Source organism: Girardinichthys multiradiatus, chromosome 12 (genome assembly GCF_021462225.1).
Source record: "Girardinichthys multiradiatus isolate DD_20200921_A chromosome 12, DD_fGirMul_XY1, whole genome shotgun sequence".
In the NCBI taxonomy this organism is placed as follows: domain Eukaryota; kingdom Metazoa; phylum Chordata; class Actinopteri; order Cyprinodontiformes; family Goodeidae; genus Girardinichthys; species Girardinichthys multiradiatus.
This window is the reverse complement of record NC_061805.1, coordinates 27,403,988-27,423,676: the sequence shown is the minus strand read 5'-3', so window position 1 is coordinate 27,423,676 and position 19,689 is coordinate 27,403,988. Positions and strand designations below refer to the sequence as shown.

General features: G+C 38.0%; 1 protein-coding gene across 5 annotated transcripts in view; it reads left to right on the top strand.

Annotated features, from left to right (window-relative positions):
- Positions 1-19,689, top strand: part of grid2 (glutamate receptor, ionotropic, delta 2) — a 749,910-nt gene that overhangs the window by 397,721 nt on the left and 332,500 nt on the right. The window lies entirely within an intron of this gene.

The following is a 19,689-nucleotide window of genomic DNA, read 5'->3' as shown; positions in this document are numbered from 1 at the left end:
TGTAGTGCCAACTCTCCTTCTTGAGTTATTTTAGTCTATGAGTTAGTAGAGTGTCTTGCTTTTTTTCTAAAAGTGTAGTCTATGGGTCTTGGTTTCAACAAAACTTCAACCTTTCTTCAACTTTTTTTTTTCATGTGTCATACCAAGACAAGGTAGTGCATAATTGTGAACTGGAACAAAAGGAGTCATAGTTTTTAAAAATCTTAAAAGTGTGAGTGACGCATGTATTTAGCCCCTAAGAGTCAGTACTTTGGAAAACTACTTTTTTCCTGCTTTTACAAGTCTTTTAGGGTACATTTCTATTAACTTTACAAGAGACTGAAAGCATTTCTAAATCATTCGACACTCAGTCAATTTGTATGGGGGCTCCTGTCGACACAAATTTTTAAGTCTTGCTTCTGATTCTCAATTGGATTTTAGTCTGAAATTCGACTTGAATTCTGAAAACATTCATATGCTTTGACAGAAACTATTCTTTTTTGACCCAGAAAGGCAAGGATAGAGATCAGTGCTCAACTAAACTCATAGCATACAGACTACATAGCATGTGAGTGTGCTGTTTTGGACTTGGATCTTTATTTTAACAAATACATAGAATTTACATATTGTGTTCATCTTTTGTTCATCTTCTCATGGTTCAGGCTATGAGTAATGTGTGAATCAGGACTCAAAGAAGCTACTAAAAGCTTATAAAATGGAGCCTGAAGACAGACAAAAAGACAATGCATCAAAACGAACAACAAAACAAAAAAACAAATCTTACCCACACAACATCATCATACCTAACACACAACAACAATATACACAAATAAGATGCTTTTCTGGAGAGGTAGGAGCTGATTGTTGAGTTATATACATAAATTAAGTAGTTTGGTCTTCAACATGTCTGTAAAGGTAGAGATGGATCTCAATGCTCTCAGCGTATCATCAAGCTCATTCCAAATCTGCGTACCCTTGCAAGTGATACTCAAGCTGGTGCTTTTGAGTCTTCTTTTTCTTACCACTTATGATGTGTTTATTCCTGGTGTCATGAGTATGCAGGGGAGTATAAATTGGAATAAGCTCAGACAACCTAGTAACCAGACCATGACACTGCTCCTATTAACTTCTTTTGCACGTTTTCCAATTTCCTTAAATAACTGGGAAAAGTATTGTACCATATGACATAGTATTTAATATAAGGCTTAAAAAGGGTTTTGTACAAGGTGAGAAGAGCAGGTAGAGGCAGATAGTATCTTATTTTGAAGAACAGACCGACATATTTCGATAGTGTTCCATATGAAGTTTTAAAAAAAGCGATTTATCAATGAGGATCCCCAGGAACTTTGTAGAACAGACTTGTAAGAGCTTTTCATCATTTCTCTTTAGATGGATATCATTGGTATCTAATCTATTCTCATTTGATCTGAACACAATGAGTTCCCTGATTTAGTACTCTGATTTTTTCCCTGTAGCAGGAAGGTATAATTTTATGTACAAGGTTAAAAAACATCACAATAGGAAAGTGGTCAGATATATCAGAGAAAACTACGTCACACTCCAATGTAGAATTTTTAATATTTGTGACAATATTATCAATTGTAGATTTGGATGAATGAGTTACTCCAGTATAAAGAGTGAGGAAAAATGAGGAGGAATGCAGAGTATTAATAAAGTATTTTTTTATTGGATCTTCCTTAGAGATATCTATATTAAAATCCCCAAGGAGGATACAGTTATTTTTACTGTTTAATGCATGTAAGGTTTCCTCTCATTTATTATTAAAGGTAGCAGTATTTGAATCAGGTAGACAATAGATTGCTCCAATGATAAGACTACTACTTTTATCGCTGCTTATGTTGACAAAAAGTGAATCAGAGTAGTCATCATTCCAGGACAAGTTAACAAAAACATTGACATGAAGTCTAGAGTTCACATATAAACATACTCCTCCACCTGTCCTCCCCAGTCTCTTCTTATAGTAAACGTTATAGCCCTCTAGGTGAAGGGTATTAATATATGACCTTTCACTTAACCAGGTTTCACTGCAAGCAATTACATCAAAACTGCAACCAATGACCGAGAGTATGGATACTAATTAATCATGATGTTTAGTTAAACTTCTGAGGATCAGAGAGAAATTGTTATTTCCCTTTAAACATTTAAGATGTTCAGGAGTGTACTGTTTACAGGTAATATTTTCACAACACTGCTGAGCATTTCCATTGTCACCATCCGAGTCATCCCAGATTGACACAAAGGAGCCATTCATTGGTAACTAAGGCTCACTACACACAGCAGAGAACAGCAGTGGTATACATCAAAGTTTAAATTCATAATAAAGTAAACCAAATGTAATTTCAATTGTATATGGAACAAAAACATGAACACAAGCATGACTGCAAGGTAGAGGGGAGTCACCTCAGTTTCAGCCGGCCCGTTTTTAGAGTAATGTTTTGACAAACTTCCTGGCTTCTACTACCAATGAGAGGTGGATCCTACCTCCTTCCTTTGGTCTAATGAAGAGCCTAGCCGGGAACAGTAGAGTTGGCTTAAGTTCAAGTTTATACAGTTGTGACATCACCTCGCTGTATTCCTTGCATTGCTCCACAACTTCTGGCGGATAATCCGTGTAGATAAAGATCGAATGTGACTGCAACATTAACTTGCTTCTTTTTTTCTGGGCTTCGCGGATAATCTTTTCCTTCACCAGGAACTTGTGTAGCTGGATGATTAAAAGCCGAGGTCACTGGCCTGGTTGCGGTTTAGCCGAGAGGGTACAATGTGCCCTGTCCCACTCAGGTGGAGAGTCCACTACACCTCTAAACATCTCAGCTAGCTTTTTGAAGAAGAAGGTGGTCTGTTGCTGCTGTCCCTCGATGGATTCAGGTAAGCGTAACACTCGGATGTTGTTCCGACAACTGCGGACTTCTAAGTCAATGACGTTTGCATATAATTTGGTGTTGCTATCACTCAGCGCAAGTGGCTTCTAGTGTTTTCAAGTGAGAATCCTGTTTGGTAGCGTTATCCTCTAGGTTGCAAATCTTCACTCAGTGACAGTGGCGTGAATACGATCTAGCTTGTGCTCAAGTTTTGCCAGCGTTTCTTTAAAGTCAGCAGAAAGTGCTCGTCTGTATTCCTCAGGGAGACAGCTATAGATGCCAGATTCAGGGCGCTGCCATGTTAACTTTACTAGGCGCCGATTTAGGCGGCATGTGTTTAAAGTTTATTTACCCAAGGTTACAGTCAAGCTACAACTCATTGTTCAAGTTGAGATTAATAGCTTCTACGAGTTGGGTAGTATAGATTGTCGGAGTGAAACAAACCGTGCCCCCCTATGCGTCATCAGACCCAGATTGCTTGACAACAGCTTACTGTAATCTTAAATACATTACCAGATTAAACAGTTTCTTGTTAAAACAAGACACAGAGAAACTGCAGCATGCTTTTATTCCAGTAGGTTACTGCAACAGTGCCTTAACTACTCTCTGTAAAAAGATAAATCAGGCAACTGATTAGCTCCATCCATTGTCCCATCACCCAGCCCCATGCCGAGCGAAAGCATGCCCCCTGCATGATGGTATTAGGGGTGATATGTGTTATTTTTCTGCAACACATAGGGATTTGCATGTTGGTTCATTTTTGGACTCATCTGACTTGAACATTTGTTTTTTTTTACATATTTACTGTGTTCCTATATGTGGCCTGTAGCAAACTGCAAATGGCTCTTATCTATGCTTTCTATCAAGAGTAGCTTTCTTTTCTTTACTCTTTCATAAAGTCCAGATTTGTGCAGTGCCCAACTGATAGATGTCCTGTCAACAGATTCTCCCAACTGAGCTATGGCTCTCCATAGCCCCTCCATGTTTATCATTGGTCTCTCTGCTGCTTATCTGATTAATGTTCTTCTTATCAAGCAAGTCAGCTTTGGTGGATGACCACATCTTTGCAGTTGTGCCATGCTTTTTTGATCTTGCGTAATGAACTAGGCACTGCACGGCAAAATGCCCAAAACATAGAATAGAATAGAATAGAATAGAACAATCATTTATTTAGTGTATCATCTGCAAAGTGACAGACAAATAAAAAGACAAAATACACACCTAAAAATCGGCAATAATTGAATATTAAAAAAAAGTGACTGTACTGTATTGCATTGAAAAACAAGCGAGAATGTTTTATAAATTGACCCTACTTTATACATTTCCATAACTTTATCCCTATGCCTTATGCATTTATTGGTCTTCATTGCGCTTTGTTCGCTATTGTTTTTTAACAAGCCTCCAATGCCTTATAGAACAGCTGTGTATATCCACTGAGATTCAGTTATACACAAGTAAACTCTAAAGTTACTATTCTATCGACATTATAAGCCATGCTGATGCATGGTATAAACTACCATGCATCAGCAGAAGAAGAAAACATTGAGTCTCTGAAGCATCAATATGAATTAATTATTCTAGCCCACATAAATGTAAACTGTGTTCAGAGTTGCAACCAAATAATTTTTGCTAAAGGTAAGTTATAACACCTTGTATCTGCATGAGCTTAGTATTACTAAAGTTGCTGATTTTCTCTTAGATGACAATATTTACCTAAAAATCTTGAGTCTGCAGTAATTTCATATCACCTGTAAGGGAAACTCCTCTAAGGTTACCATCAAGGAAGTGCCTTGTATAACTTCATATCCGTGCAACAAAAAAAAACCAAAATGAGACTGAGATTTAGTTTAGCCACAAAATGCTATATAAAAAAAAGCATTTGAGTCATACAGGTGAGAACACCACTGAGCCAGTGTGTCTAATGGGTTAAAGCTTTATAACACTTTACATTTTGCATCACACTTGAATGACTGATTTAAGTGTAGGTGATTTGCTACCTAATGGAAAACACTAACCGTAACACCCCTCAAAGGTAGTAGGAGAGAAAAACAGCATACCTACAAGTTTCTGTCTTAAAGCAGTGGAATGGTTTTCTGCCTCAGGAGATTTCTCACTTTTTTTCTTTTTATTGATTTTCTCCTTTTTGCCATAATAGAGCACAATTTCACTTATTGGAGTCAATTAACCCAATTAACACATTGTATGCAACAATGTCCAATGGGATCTCTGCATTGGATTTGTTTAGTATTGCTTTTCAGTCTAAACCTCAACTTTCTAGACAGTAAAGCATTTTATCTATGTATTGAATACCCCATGTCATCCAAAAGTTACTAGGGAGCTCTAACATGCACTTTATATTGAATAAGTATCGAGTTTTTGATAATATGACCCTTCTGGAAATGCTAGTCTCACTACTCAGACGTCACTGTAGTAAATGTCATGGTTAAATCAACCCACAGCAAGTCTTTGTAAAAGATGTTTTTACCTTGTGTGTATATTAGTTGTTGTCTTTTGTTTTACATTAATGACCGTTTGTTATCACCATTCCATACAGTCCCTTGCAAAGTGCTCAACCTTTTTACTTTTTCTCAGGTTACAACCACAAAATGGTTTTATTGAAATTCAATGTGATACACCAATGCAAAGTAATTATTCATTGAGAAATGAAAAATTGTACATAGTCAAATTGAAACTCGAGTTTTATTTTGCCCACAGGTCTAGGTCTGCTTTGTACATCTAGAGACTGAAATCTTTGCCCATTCCTCTTTGTGAAATACAGTACCTGTCTACAGTAAGCTCAGACTGAACAAAGAATGTCTAGAAATATCAATGTTCAAGTCTTGCCACAGATTCTCAATTGGATTTAGGTCTAGACTTTGACTGGGCCCTTCTAACATGTAAATTCATTTTGATCAAAATCATTATAGCCCTGGCTGTATGTTTAACACCATTGTTCTAAAGGAAGGTGAACCTCTGCTACAGCCTCAAATCTTTTGCAGTGTCTAAAAGGTTTTTTCTTTAAATATTCCCTGTTTTTGCTAATTAAAGAAAAAAATAAAGTAAATTAAACAAAGGTCTGTGATGGACTGGTGACCTGTAGAATGTGTACAGAGCCTCTCGCCCATAGACTGCTGAAGACAGGCACCAGCTTCCCCACGAACCTGGACGGAAGAAGCGGGTATGGGAAATGGATGGATGGATGGATGGATTAAAGAAAGGCATTACCACAGCATGATGCTGCCACCACCATATGTACCGGGGCATGGTGTGTTCAGGGCGATGTGCTGTGTTTGTTTTGTGCCCATATAGAGTTTTGCATCTAAAATGCAACATTTATTTTTGCTTTGTAGGTTTCCTCCTGCCTGGGTATCTTCAACATTTTTGCCTGTGCTGCTTGGAGCACAAGTTAAACAGGACCTCTTATGTCTATCTTTCAACAATAGCTTTCTTCTTGCCCTTTGTAGGCTTTGTTGTAAATCTCTGCAGATCCAGAGTTGTTTTGGTAGCATTAAAGTTGTCCCGTCAAATACAAAGGGTATAGTCATCAATGCAGCCGTCCAGGGTTCAATTCCCAACCTTGAGGATTTTGCTGCATGTCTTCCCTCCTTCTCTCTCTGCTCATTTCCTGTCTGATAACTGTCAATAAAGGCCACTAGTGTCAAATAAATCTAAAAAAAAAAAACAGTTGTGCCAACCTCTTTTCATTTTGTGTGATAGATTTGCAAAATGGTCCATTAGATCATCAAAGCTTGGGAAATTGTTTTACGACCCAATCCTGCTGTAAACATCTCAACAACTGTATCCCTGACAGTCCAGTATGTTCCTTGGTCTTCATGATTATTCACTAACGTTCTTTAACAAACACCTGAGGCCTTTACTGGACAGCTGGATATACATTAAGACACAGGGCTCTTTTTACTAATAATAGGTGAGTTTTGATGGCATTTTCCACTGGATTTTATTTATGGGTATCAGATTAAATGAGGGAGGAGTACATATTCATCCCAGTTTTCATATTTTTCGTTGTAAAACGAAAATGAAAACCATGTACCGTTTTCCTTCCACCTCACAATTATGTGCTAAATTGTTACTCTCCAACTTATAAAACCAAAATAAGATACACTGACATTTGTAGTCAGAACATGAAAAAATGTGGAAAAGATCAAGAGGTATAATGATGTGATGTTTTTTATACATTCTGTAACATGCAGAAGCTTTTATTTTTTCTTTTGCATCAATGTTAGGTACCCTCCATTACACACCATGAGGTTAACTTCTTTAGAATTACATTTAAATCACCTAACATATATTTAATCCTCCCAATAAATGATTATTACCCTGACCTTTACTTTAACTAATCAAGTGTAAAATTAGGAACACCTTTTGTCTGTCTCCAGACAACCTTCAGTAACCTCTTTAAAATCCCAAATTTGCCCCACGTTTTGTGGCTCAACTTTAATATCTGCACAATAGACACAGAGACACATACATGAATGCACAGACATATTTGTAACCCACTTAAATCCCTATATCCCCTCTGTGCTCTGTGGCCACTGATTCATCACTTGGATCCTGTGGGTTTTGTCAATACTGTTCTCTCAGCCACAAAAGGCCCTTTAAAGATATCACCATTTCTCCCTAATGACCTCAACTCTGCACAAGGAAGGAGTGAGTTGAGATAGCCAGAGAGAGAGAAAGAGTGAGAGAACCAGAATGTAGAATAGAGTAAAAGACAGAGAGGGTCTTTTAAGATGATAGCAATGTTCCCAGAAGGCCTTGTCTCTATGCAAGGAGTTCTTTAGAGAACAGATGGTCGAGTGTGTCATATCAAATAAAGCTACAGTGCAATTCTCCCGCTCCTTATTTTCAGCTCTACTGGTCCTGGACACTGAGAACACATGTTTACAATCTACTCCATCTTTTTCTCTACTCTCATGGTTTATCTCTCCTTTTTTCCAGTCTCTTTTGTTCTAGTCTCTGGTGTTTCACTTCTTCCCTGTTTCACTTTTTTTGCTTTTCAGTGTTTTTTTATTTTCTGTTTTTCTAAACAAAACCTGAAAACATGAGTTACTGTTATTGTTACCTGCTGCTTGACCTTGCCCATAATTCTGTATGAAACAGGGAACAGTGCTCTTGAATCTTGACCAAAACACAGAGGGTGCCACTTAGTTTAACACTAACACTGTTAACATCAAGATAATTCTTTTGCTATTTTGTTTTTTTCAATCAATGACATGAGCAGCGTGAGGAGTAGTGGTAAAAGGATTCAGCTTAACAAAACAGCAAATTAAAATGCACCATATTAATAATTGTCCTTCTTTTTGCCATTTAAAAATATAGGATAAATAAGTACAATTAATTTTGTTAAAGCTAAAGTGTGTTGACATATTTAGAGCCCCTAATTAGATTCACATTGCAAATCCAAATGATATGAGGGACACTGACTTTACTTAAATACCAATTTGCTGTTTCAAGTAAAGTGAACACATTCACTTCAGAAAATTTGTAAAAATTTAATATTTTACCTTCAAAAGACTTAAAATAGGATGTACTGCCAGTGATAGTCAAGGGTCAAACTGTAAAATTTTATTTTTATTGTATCTTTTGTATGTTGGTTTATAATCAGTAGTTATAAAGTTTTAGTATAAATACAGTAATCAATACAGTAAACTGTGCCTTCCTCATAGGGGTACAGTCTTCATCAAGCAGTATTTATCATCATGTAGTTCATTATAGATCCAGTGGTGTCATGTGGTAAAGGGGTTCAGTTAGTCACCAATAGAAACTACATATAAAAAAAAATGTTATCCATTTTGAGTGAAATTTAACATTTGTTTTAACTCAGTACTAGTTAGATTAACAGTTAAATGGTAAAAAAAAAAACAAATCTGTATGCTTTATTTCACAATACAAATTTTAACATTCAGTGAAATAGTTTTTGTACATCGATGAACATTTTTAGAACATTGTATCTTCTCACTCCACCTTGAAAATTCTGCCCATTTGTGAAGGGGCACAAAGATATACTGTATAGGACGTGCACTAAAGGAGAAATTCATTTTAAGAATATGATCATGATGGAAAAAAAGAGTCGGATTTCATAGGGACAGAATTTCTGTAAACACTGCAGAAATGTTTCTTGGGAAGTTAAGGTAAGGAATTTTGAAAATATTTCAAATTGGAAAATTTCCATAGGGAGTATGGCAGTTTCTGGCATTTAATGGGACATTTAAACAAACTTTCATATCCTTCCATAAATTTAAACTTATTGTTTTGTCATAGACTCACGTTATGCAGAATAATACAATTAAATTAAATTACCTGTCAACAGATTTAACCATAAGTTGAGCTTTAAGGTTTGAAGCAAAAACATACTTTTTTTTTATTGAGCAATCAGGTATTTCATTGAACAACAAAAACATGGATATTACTCATCTCCTGATCCCACCCTTTATGAGGCAGAACCTCAAAATCCCTGCAGTTAGCAGAACCCAGAGTGCATTTGATCTTTCTGTGGACTTCATGTTGAACATCAAAGCAAAGGCAGAGATCAAGATGGTATTTAGTGAACTTTTGGGATTTCTTTTTTTCCTATTCTAGACAAATAAATCTAGAAAGTGACAGAAAATAGTGACATAATTTATTTATCACACTTCTTTACTACCAAAAATTGTCTTACTCGAGTGGTTGGGTAACACATGTTAAGTGTTTATAAAGACATAAAATGAAAATAAGGTTAAATAAGCCTGGATTTAAAAGAACATCTTTTCATTGAATTTGGAGAAAGTAAAAAATAAAAAATTTTAAAGGAAACATTTCTCTGCCACTCACATAACCTTTTGCACAATAGATGTATTCAGTATCTGCAATCATGGCCGTCAAGTTTTAAGGCTGAAAAAACTGTTGCTATTCTTAATCTTTGCTGCTTTGTTGTTTTATAATATTTTATCTCATATTGTTCTATGATCTACTGAAGTTCAATAATAAACATTTTACTCATTCTCATTTCAAAAGTCTTTACTGCTTTAATATTATGGTGTCAATTGTTCTTTTTAACACTTCTTCAGTTACTCCTAGCATACTGGATTTCAGCTTGTGTGACAACTTCTATTTGTTGGCAACCCATTCTTGCTTTGTCAGAGCTGGTTTTGTTAAATGATTTTTGAAGTTTAGTCTTGTCTGCTTTTAAGACTAGGCTTAAAACTTTCCTTTTTGTTAAAGTTTAAAGCTAGAGTGGCTTAGGTTATCCTGAGCTATCTCTTTACTAATGCTACTTTAGGCTGAGGCTGCTGGAGGACTCAATGAACTCTATCACTCTCTCTGCTTTACTGATGTACCTTTTTTTTAATTTTGCATTATTTGCTGTTATTTCAGCTTTTAGCTTTATGTTCTGTCTCTATTTTATCTCTTCTTAGAAGCTACATTTGGCCTGGCCCTTTGTTTAGCTGTAGCACATTCCTTACGGAAACTTAATGCTCACCTTCTACAAATGATACACTTGGCCCTATCTTTCAGTGTTTAACCGTCTTTCCTAGACATAGCTACTTGCTGAGCTTTAACTGTGACTAACTGTATGTGCTCTCTTTCATAATCTAGACTTGAAAACTGCTTAGCTGTTTTTCTCTCCTAGGTGAAGCCACTAAAGGAGCTACAACCAATAATTAACTTTTTTTCCCATAGAAAGTACTCCTGGAACAGTGCTTCTTTGTTCTCTTTGTGTCTCTGCCCTGTTTTTTCAAACCCCCAGTCGGTCGTGGCAGATAGCTGTTCACACTGAGCCTGGTTGTGCTGGAGGTTTCTTCCTGTTAAAAGGAAGTTTTCCACTGTCGCTACATGCATGCTCAGTATGAAGGATTGCTGCAAAGTCAATGCAAGCCACTGTCGCTACCTGCTTATCCAGGAGGACTGAATGCTGCAAGTCACTGTCTCGATGCAATCTGTTGGGTTTCCTTAGATAGAAAAACTTTTAACCAATTTGAATAATAAACTGAATCCAACTGCACTGTTTGATAGTTAGGATTAATTGGAATATATGTACCTGACTTGAAATCTTTATGATTCGATTGAATTGACTTTGTAAAGTCCCTCGAGACAACATGTGTTGGGAATTGGTGCTGTATAAATAAAATGAATTGAACTGAGGAAGTTAAGATCTGAGGGGTTTCCTGGTCATAGACCATACATTTTAGTTCTCACTTAGTGTTCATGTTTACCTTGTGAGAGGGTCCTTACAGCATTGTTCATTACCAAAAGGATCCTGAAACATTAAGCAAATTTGCTCTTCGAGGATATTTTAATGTCATTCTTTATTTTTGACAGCGTTATATTAAACCCACTACTTTGGGCAAAAAACAGCCATACATATAAATGGTAGGGCTGATAGAATGCATAATTTTCAGCTTGACCCAGGCTTTGTGGTAGAGTTGTGCTTCTCTTCCCTGAACAGGTTTTTCTTTTTTTTTCAAATGTTAAACAATCTGAAGAGGCTTCATTGGAAAAACTTTACTTCTGTCATCTACAGTCCATTCCTAGTACTCCCTACACAGCATAAGCGGTGTTTTTGTTGGAGACATATGGGTTCTTTGCTGCTCTGCTTGATAGGTCAGCATCGAAAAGTCCTCCAAAGTTGAGAATTGTGTGCTGAAACACTCCTACCTGCGTGCTGCCATTCCAGAGCAAGCTCTGCACTGTTGGCAACCAGATCCTTTACATGAAAATCTCTCCTTAAAGTTTTTGATCATTTGATGAATGGCTGATTTAGATGCTATATGATAGGCGTATTCTTATCTGTGTTGCAATTTTGATGCAAGGCAATGATGACACATTTTTCTACGGAGGCAACGAAGTTTGACAAAAGACAGATTTATGTGCCACTCCTTTTATAGGTGGATCATTCCAGTCTTCTTATTCAGTCAGAATGAGAAAGCATAATCATCTTCCCTGCCCCTGTATGTTCTCCTGTGCTAATTATGAGCTAATTAAAATGACACCAGCAGGTTATTTTGTGGCAGGTTTAAAGCAAGTAATGTTTGTGTAATTAAGTAAATTTTTTATGATTTTGCAATTACTTGCATTTTATATGAAAATTGGTCTTCACAACATATTGCACTCATTTGTAAATTACAAGCGTTCTCAGTATCAAAACGTTTGGCTACAACTGAACATATCAAAGATATTTTGAATCTCAGAATAGTAAACATTTTTGCAGTCTAGTTAGTAAATATTACTGGTTGTTTTAGTATGACAAAATGTCTTTAATCCAACTCGCTTTAATTAGTAGCTAGTACAGGGTTGCCCAACTCCAGCCCGCAAGAGCTTCTGTTCTGCAACTTTTAGATGTATCAATTCTCAAACACACCTGAATCAAATAAATGGCTCATTACCAGGCCTCTGTAAAGCTTATTGACTGCTGATGAGGGAATTCATTTTATTCAAATGTGTTGGGTCAGAGATGCATCTAAAGGCGTAATTGACTCCACGCACCTCCGCCTAACATGTCCATGCAAAGCTTAATTTTTTACGATTGTGGTGTTACTCTATAAAATGGGAAAATCTTTACATTAAACTGTTTAATATGATTACAGATGTGGAGAAAAAATACACGGACTCTTTCATCATAATACTGGGAGATTTTAACAGAGCAAACCTCTCCCATGAACTCCCCAAATACAGACAGCATACTAAGTGTCCCACCAGAGACAAAAACACACTGGTCCATTGTTACACAGCTTTAAAGGACTCATATCATGCTGTTACTAGGGCTGCTCTGGGTTTTTCGGATCATTATCTAATCCACCTCATCCCAACCTACAGACAGAGACTAAGAGTTTCCAAACCCAAGGTTCACACTGTTAAGAAGTGGACTGAGGAATCAAAGCAGATGCTACAGGCCTGCTTTGAATGCACAGACTGGACTGTTTTTGAAACCTCAGCCACTGACCTAAACCAACTAACTGATGTGGTGACATCATACATCAGTTTCTGTGAGGACATGTGTGTGCAGACCAAGACCTTCTGCACCTTTGGGAATAACAAGCCATGGTTTACTCCACACCTCAGAAATCTGCGCAGGGAAAAGGAAGAAGCTCACAGCAGTGGAGATTGGGCACGGTACAAGCAGGCCAGGAACAGACTAACAAAGCAGATCAAAGCAGCCAAGAGAAGCTACAGTGAAAAGCTGAAGAACAGGTTTTATACTGGTGACACTTCAGCTGTATGGACCGGTCTGAGAAACCTGACTGCCTATAGGAGTCCCCCCACTCATCCTGAACAAAGTCGTCTCCTGGCCAACCGTCTGAATGGCTTCTACTGGTGACATGACAAGAAGCCATTCACACCTCAAACCATCCCCTCCACATCCCATTCAGGAACAAATTTGACCCATAAAACAACCAACCCCCTACCTTCAGATCCTCTGCCTGCACTAAAGATCTCCGTGGAAGAGGCAAACAGGTTCTTTCAGCGAATGAAAACAAAGAAAGCTGGAGGACCTGATAACGTCTCCCATCATGCCTGAAAGCCTGTGCAAATCAACTCGCTCCGATCTTCACAAGGATCTTCAACAAATCACTGGAGAAATGTGAGGTCCCCTCCTGCCTCAAACGATCCACCATCATCCCGGTTCCCAAGAAACCCACCATCCTAGGATTAAATGACTACAGGCCTGTAGCCCTGACGTCTGTGGTCATTAAATCCTTTGAGCGGCTGGTGTTGAAGCACCTGAAAGACATCACAGGCCCCCTGCTGGAACCCCTGCAATTTGCTTACCGAGCAAACAGGTCGGCAGATGATGCTGTTAACTTAGGTCTACACTTCATCCTGCAACACCTCGACCACCCAGGGAGGTACGCCAGAATCCTGTTTGTAGACTTCAGCTCAGCCTTCAACACCATCATACCAGACATCCTCCACCAGAAGCTCACCCAGCTCAACGTCCCAGCCTCCACCTGTCAGTGGATCAACAGCTTCCTGACGGACCGACAGCAGCAAGTGAGACTGGGGAGCATCTTCTCCCTATTCAGATCAATAAGTACTGGTGCCCCCCAGGGGTGTGTTCTATCCCCACTCCTCTTCTCCCTGTACACAAATGACTGCACCTCATCGGACTCGTCCGTGAAACTCCTTAAGTTTGCAGATGACACCACTGTCATTGGACTGATCCAGGACGGTGATGAGTCTGCATACAGACAGCAGGTGGATTGGCTGGTACACTGGTGCGGTCAAAACTACCTTGAACTGAATCCACTCAAGACTGTGGAAATGGTGGTGGACCTTCGGAGAACACCACCCCCATACACACCCCTCACCTCAACAACACTGTATCGGCCGTGGACCACTTCAGGTTCTTAGGAACCACCATCTCTGAGGACCTGAGATGGTCTTCACACATAGACACTGTTCGAAAGAAGGCCCAGCAGAGATTATACTTCCTGAGGCAACTCAAGAAGTTCAACCTTCCACAGGAGCTGCTGGTCATCTTCTACACTGTCATCATTCAATCTGTCCTGTCTTCATACATCTCAGTGTGGTTTGGCTCATCCACAAAACAGGGCAGGTGCAGACTGCAACGAATAATCAGGAATGCAGAGAGAATAATCAGGGCTGACCTTCCCTCCATCCAGGACTTATACAGGTCTAGGGTCAGGAAAAGAGCTGCTAAAATCTCTGCAGACCCCACACACCCTGCACATAAACTGTTCAGAGTTTTACCTTCAGGCCGTCGCTACAGAGCACTGTTCACTAAAACCAGCCGCCACAGAGACAGTTTTTTCCCCCAGGCTGTTTCTCTGATGAACATTTAATAGAGTATAAAACAACAGCATACAGATGTTGCAAATGCACCTTTTATTAGATATGTGTATATTGTACATTGTATATTCTGTAATACAAAAACAAAACCAAAGAGCAAAGTGTACCGGAGTCAAATTCCTTGTTTGTATGTACGAACTTGGCAATAAAGCTGATTCTGATTCAACTCAATTTTAGCAACTCAGTTAATTTTAGCATCTAGGTGTGGTGAAAAAAGGTGAGTGTACATATCCAGTGTACAAGGTTAACCAAATATTGATAATGACCAGCTTTAGGAAAAATGTGGTTAATCAATTTAAAGTACAGGCCTGCAGTACGAGCTAAAAGCTGTCTAGAATGGAATACTATACAGTAATAGAACTACTTTGACCAAAAAAGCTAAACCAGAAAGGTGTACATCCATATCCAGTGCAAGCCTGAAATTAGAATTAAATTGGGCTTTATTTAAACAATGAGCATCTAAAATGTATTTGTTCAGCTTTTTACAGATACTATACTGTAAGCAACTTATATATATTGAAGTATATTGAAGCCAGAGAGTAAAATAGGTTTAATTAAAAAAAATAAACAATAAAACAGGCTTTAGATAAAAGAACAGATGGAAATGGTGAAAAATCAAATGTCTATACACTTAATGTGTGTATAAGGCAGGCTGGAGGTGTACAGCAGTGTTTAGAGCGCAGCTAGAGACGATTTGAGGAGATAGGAAAGGTCATGCACACCTAAAAGGTGCCAAGCTTTTTATAGTGTTGGGTTTTTACAAGTGTTGGTTAAGCTGTCTGTGGGGACTCCAGGAGTTTGAAGCCGGGAGGCTTTGAGGTAAAAGGAATCGAACAGAGGGAAATAGAAGGAAATCTGAGGTAAAAGAAAAGTGACAGGAGATAGACTTATAACATGAAGAGGATTTTAAAGCAATATACATCACTTATGTGTGATGCTTCAAGGCCTACAGCTTCATTTTTCCCTTATGAAGATAAATACCCACAACCATATTAAATTCCTCACACTAGCTCTTAGTTCCAAAACCCACTCTGTCAGAATTTCAACTGAGAAAATTTTTTTTATGACCTGGGCTCCCTAGAAATGCCAAGCATTCCGTTCGAGGATAAATCCATATTTTTAAAAATCACTGCCTGTGAGCCATGCAACAGCAAAGTGCCTGAGGCAAAGGTAATGATCACCAGAGGTAACGGCTGGGGGAAAGACAAAACAAAAAGCGTCAACACCAAAACAGAACAGGTTGCAGATATCTTAAAATGTTTTATCTTATTGACAGATTTATCTTTCCATCTTCATAACTTCTCACTGTAATATGTATTTGCCTACATGCATGCTTTTATTCTGTTTAGCAAAATTAACTTCTTGAATGTGATTTATGGTAGTGTACCTGTCACAATAATAAAGCTAAATAAAATTTAAATTCAATTAGAGAAAAAAAGAACCACAACCCTGTACAAAGAACATACGATTGAAACTAGATATTTAAATTACATGTCTAAAAATGTCTTTTTTCTTTGTTGTCTGACATCAAATCTGTTACCTTCTGTTGTTTTGGTTCATTATATTTATGAACATTATTTCTGTTTGCTACATGGGGAGTGTTGTAGATGACCATTTATGCTTAGGCTGCTGTCATCATTATGTACAATACAGCAAATACTTATTCACCTCATTTACATCTCTTCCTTCTATGTATATAGTTCTTACATTATTGTACTACTGTATCTTGTCTAGAGTTTGTATACATTTTTTTGAGTTTGTCCAGTTTTTTCCGAATAAATTTTTTGAGAGCATTTTACAGTCTGTAAATAATTAAATAATTCTGTACAATATTATTTGTAATGTTGTACACTTTTTATTCATGGATATTTAGGCCCGAGCAGGAAGGCTGCAAGTGCCTATTGTAATCGTAGGATTTCTTATTCTTTCTTTCTTTTTCCGTTGCCTCTTTGCGGGGCAATTTGGGGACTTTGCCATGCACCAAAATTGTCCCCCGCGTGAAATTCTTATTCCTTAATGTCGTTGTCAGTGGGCGTGGCCAAACCACTTAGACACGCCCCCAAATGTGAGATAGACCGAACCGTAAGTCGTAGAGATCTGAAATTTGGCACACAGGTAGAGCTCCTCAAACCAAGAAAAAAAGTCTCTTGGGGGTATGCCCTAAAACGCACGGGAAGTCGGCCATTTTGGGTCAAAGGCCAATTTTTGCCTGTTTTTCACTTTTACTCACCACGAACTTTAACGAACTCCTTCTAGGGATTTGAGCTATCGGCTTCATTTTTGGTCAATATGCAGTTAAGGCATGGGGGATTAAAAGTTATCAAAATTGTGAGTTTTCGGCCATGTTTAGGGGGTGTGGCTGGGGCACGAAAATGGCGTTCGCGCCCAAAGTGAAAAAATGCAATAACTTTCCCAAAGAAATGCCAAATCACACCAAAGTTGGCATGAAGGAGGACCTTCTGGTTCCCAACAATCCTATGAGGTCATATGCTGACATCATCAAAGCCACGCAACCTGAGAACAGGAAGTCACTTTTTTTTCTGGGAAATGTCGCTATCTGCATATCTACATTCAATCTGCTTCAAACTGTGTCAGGTGACTGATAACTAGTGGGTCTAACTTCATTTGAAGCACAGTAACGTTTTGGTGAATATCTCTCCTTTTTCTGTCTTGCTGCCATCTTGCCTGCATAAGACACCTTAGGCTCACTAGAAATCCTCCTCACTATCCATTTTCTCATGTTTGGAGCTCTCTTAAGGCTTACGATGCTTCGTGAATAACCTTCTTACAGAGAGGAAATTCTAGGAGATATCTTAGAATCTCAGAAATTCTTAGATTTTTCTTAGAACAACTTTTTAGGTCTCTTTGTAAATACTGGCCCAGAGCTTTCTTATGGCCAGTCTAAAACATTGCATGGCATCTACATGGTGAACTACACCAGTTTTTCCAGTAACAAAATTCCCACACAACATGATGCTGCCACTCCCATACTTCAATTTTAGAATGGCGTTGTCAGACTTGCAACCTTACCATGGATTTACACTGCTTGCACCTCGTCTGTGCCCTGCCGCTCCACGCTCTTCACAGCCTTTTGCTCCAGTACATTGGAATTGCTCTATTTGGCTCCTCCTTACTGCAAAGCCCAGAGGTGCTCCGTGAAGCATGTGTGGGAAATGCGTGATTGCATGATAAAAGCTAGTGATAATGCGGAAGTCAGACGAAAACAAATAATTCCGTGAAAGACGGACGTAAAACAACAGTTAAAACCGCTTAGATGGAATAGGTTACAGAATAGAATCTATATGTTTTGTATATATTTCACATAACCTTAAATTATTAATTTAGGCAGCATAGATGTATATGTGTGTATTTATTAAGATTGCAAGGCCCTGAAGAAAATCTAGTCTGTCTTTGTCACAATTCTGAGGTGTTAGGTTATGGTTTTCATTTGTGTTTGTGTTTTTTTGCATTTTCCTTGTCTTATCTTCTAACAGGTCTTGCCATATTCTGTTTTTATTTTTGCCATATCAGTTCACTTTTCTATGCTCATATTAGTTAGATGTTTTTTGTGTTAGTGCATTTTTTTGCATTTCTAGTTAATTCTTGTGTTCTTTATACGTTGAGTTATTTCTGTTAGTATTCTTTGCTAGATTATTCCCAGTATCTCTATTCTGCTGCATTTATATTTATTAGCTGCCTCTCTCAGCCACAGCCATCATGTAATCAGGTAGATTCTGTTTACCTACGCCACCTCATCCAGTCTATTGCCTCCACCTGTTCTGTCTCCTATTTAAGCTTGTTATAGTCACTGTTCCTCCCCAGAGAATCCTGTTTCTGTTAATGCCCTTGCTCATTTCCATGCCTGGGCTTTTGCCTACACCTTGCTCTACTCATGCCAAGCTGCAAGTTTTTTATTTTGGGTCCTTTCTCAGAACACATCCTGGCAGTCTTCAGTTAATTATTTTGAAAATATGGACGTTTTGCTTGTTCAGTTTCCTGTTGGTGCAGTGTGATTTGTGTAGACTGACTCACTCTGGTGTTGGGCAAAAATAGATTTTGGACAATGAATGCTCTCACTGACTATAAAGGATACCTAATTAAATGGTAAATGGACTGAACTTACTGCATACAGTGTCTTTCCAGTCATACTGACCACTCAAAGCGGCACTTTACACTAAAACCGCATTTACCCAATTTATACACAGACATGCAGATTGGTAGGAATCTTGTGCCTTGCCCAGGGGAACATTGAAATGTGAAAGGAGGAAGCTAGAATCGAGCCCACAACTTTCTTATTGCAAAACAACTACTCTTCCCACTGAGCCATAGTCACATACACTGCTAAGGTCGTTCCATGGAATGGTAAAGCGGAGACAGATACCATATAAATTGGGGGTTACTATTCTGTCCAACAAATGTAACAGTTTCATTATGGCCAAGCTCTTGCATTTACAGTATGTTTAATCAGAATACCAGACTTGTCTCAAAAAATTCAGCTTTTTGTGTGTTTGAAAATGTCTGATTTTGATGTTCTTTCTGGAGTAACAACTTCTTCCTCTTTTAATGTGGGTGATTTCAGCATCACTCTCTTGCAGCTCTAGCTTGAACATTCACAAAGTTATTTGATTTCTACATTTTGCAACAAAACATGTTCATCTCTAGGACAGACAACCCATCTTCATACTCAATGGTATGCTGATTTCTGATTGTGAATTGAAGTAACCCATCAGAGGCTTACCAAGCCAAAACATAAGAAGTAGAATTTTTTGTAAACTTCAAAGATTGCTAGTCCTTATGAAGAAAGTAAATAAAAAAAACATGTCTCTCGTTCTCTAGCACGAATTACAGTAAGGCAATTTTGTGAAAATCATGTTTATAACAACATATGCCATCAACTGTTTTTTTTTTTTTTTTACTGCAATTTAAACATGTTTGAAGCCATTTTTCCAAGGGAATTCTTAGTGTCATGAACTTTTATAGGAAATTTGCTTCACTGGTTCACATCTTTTTTTTAAGTTTA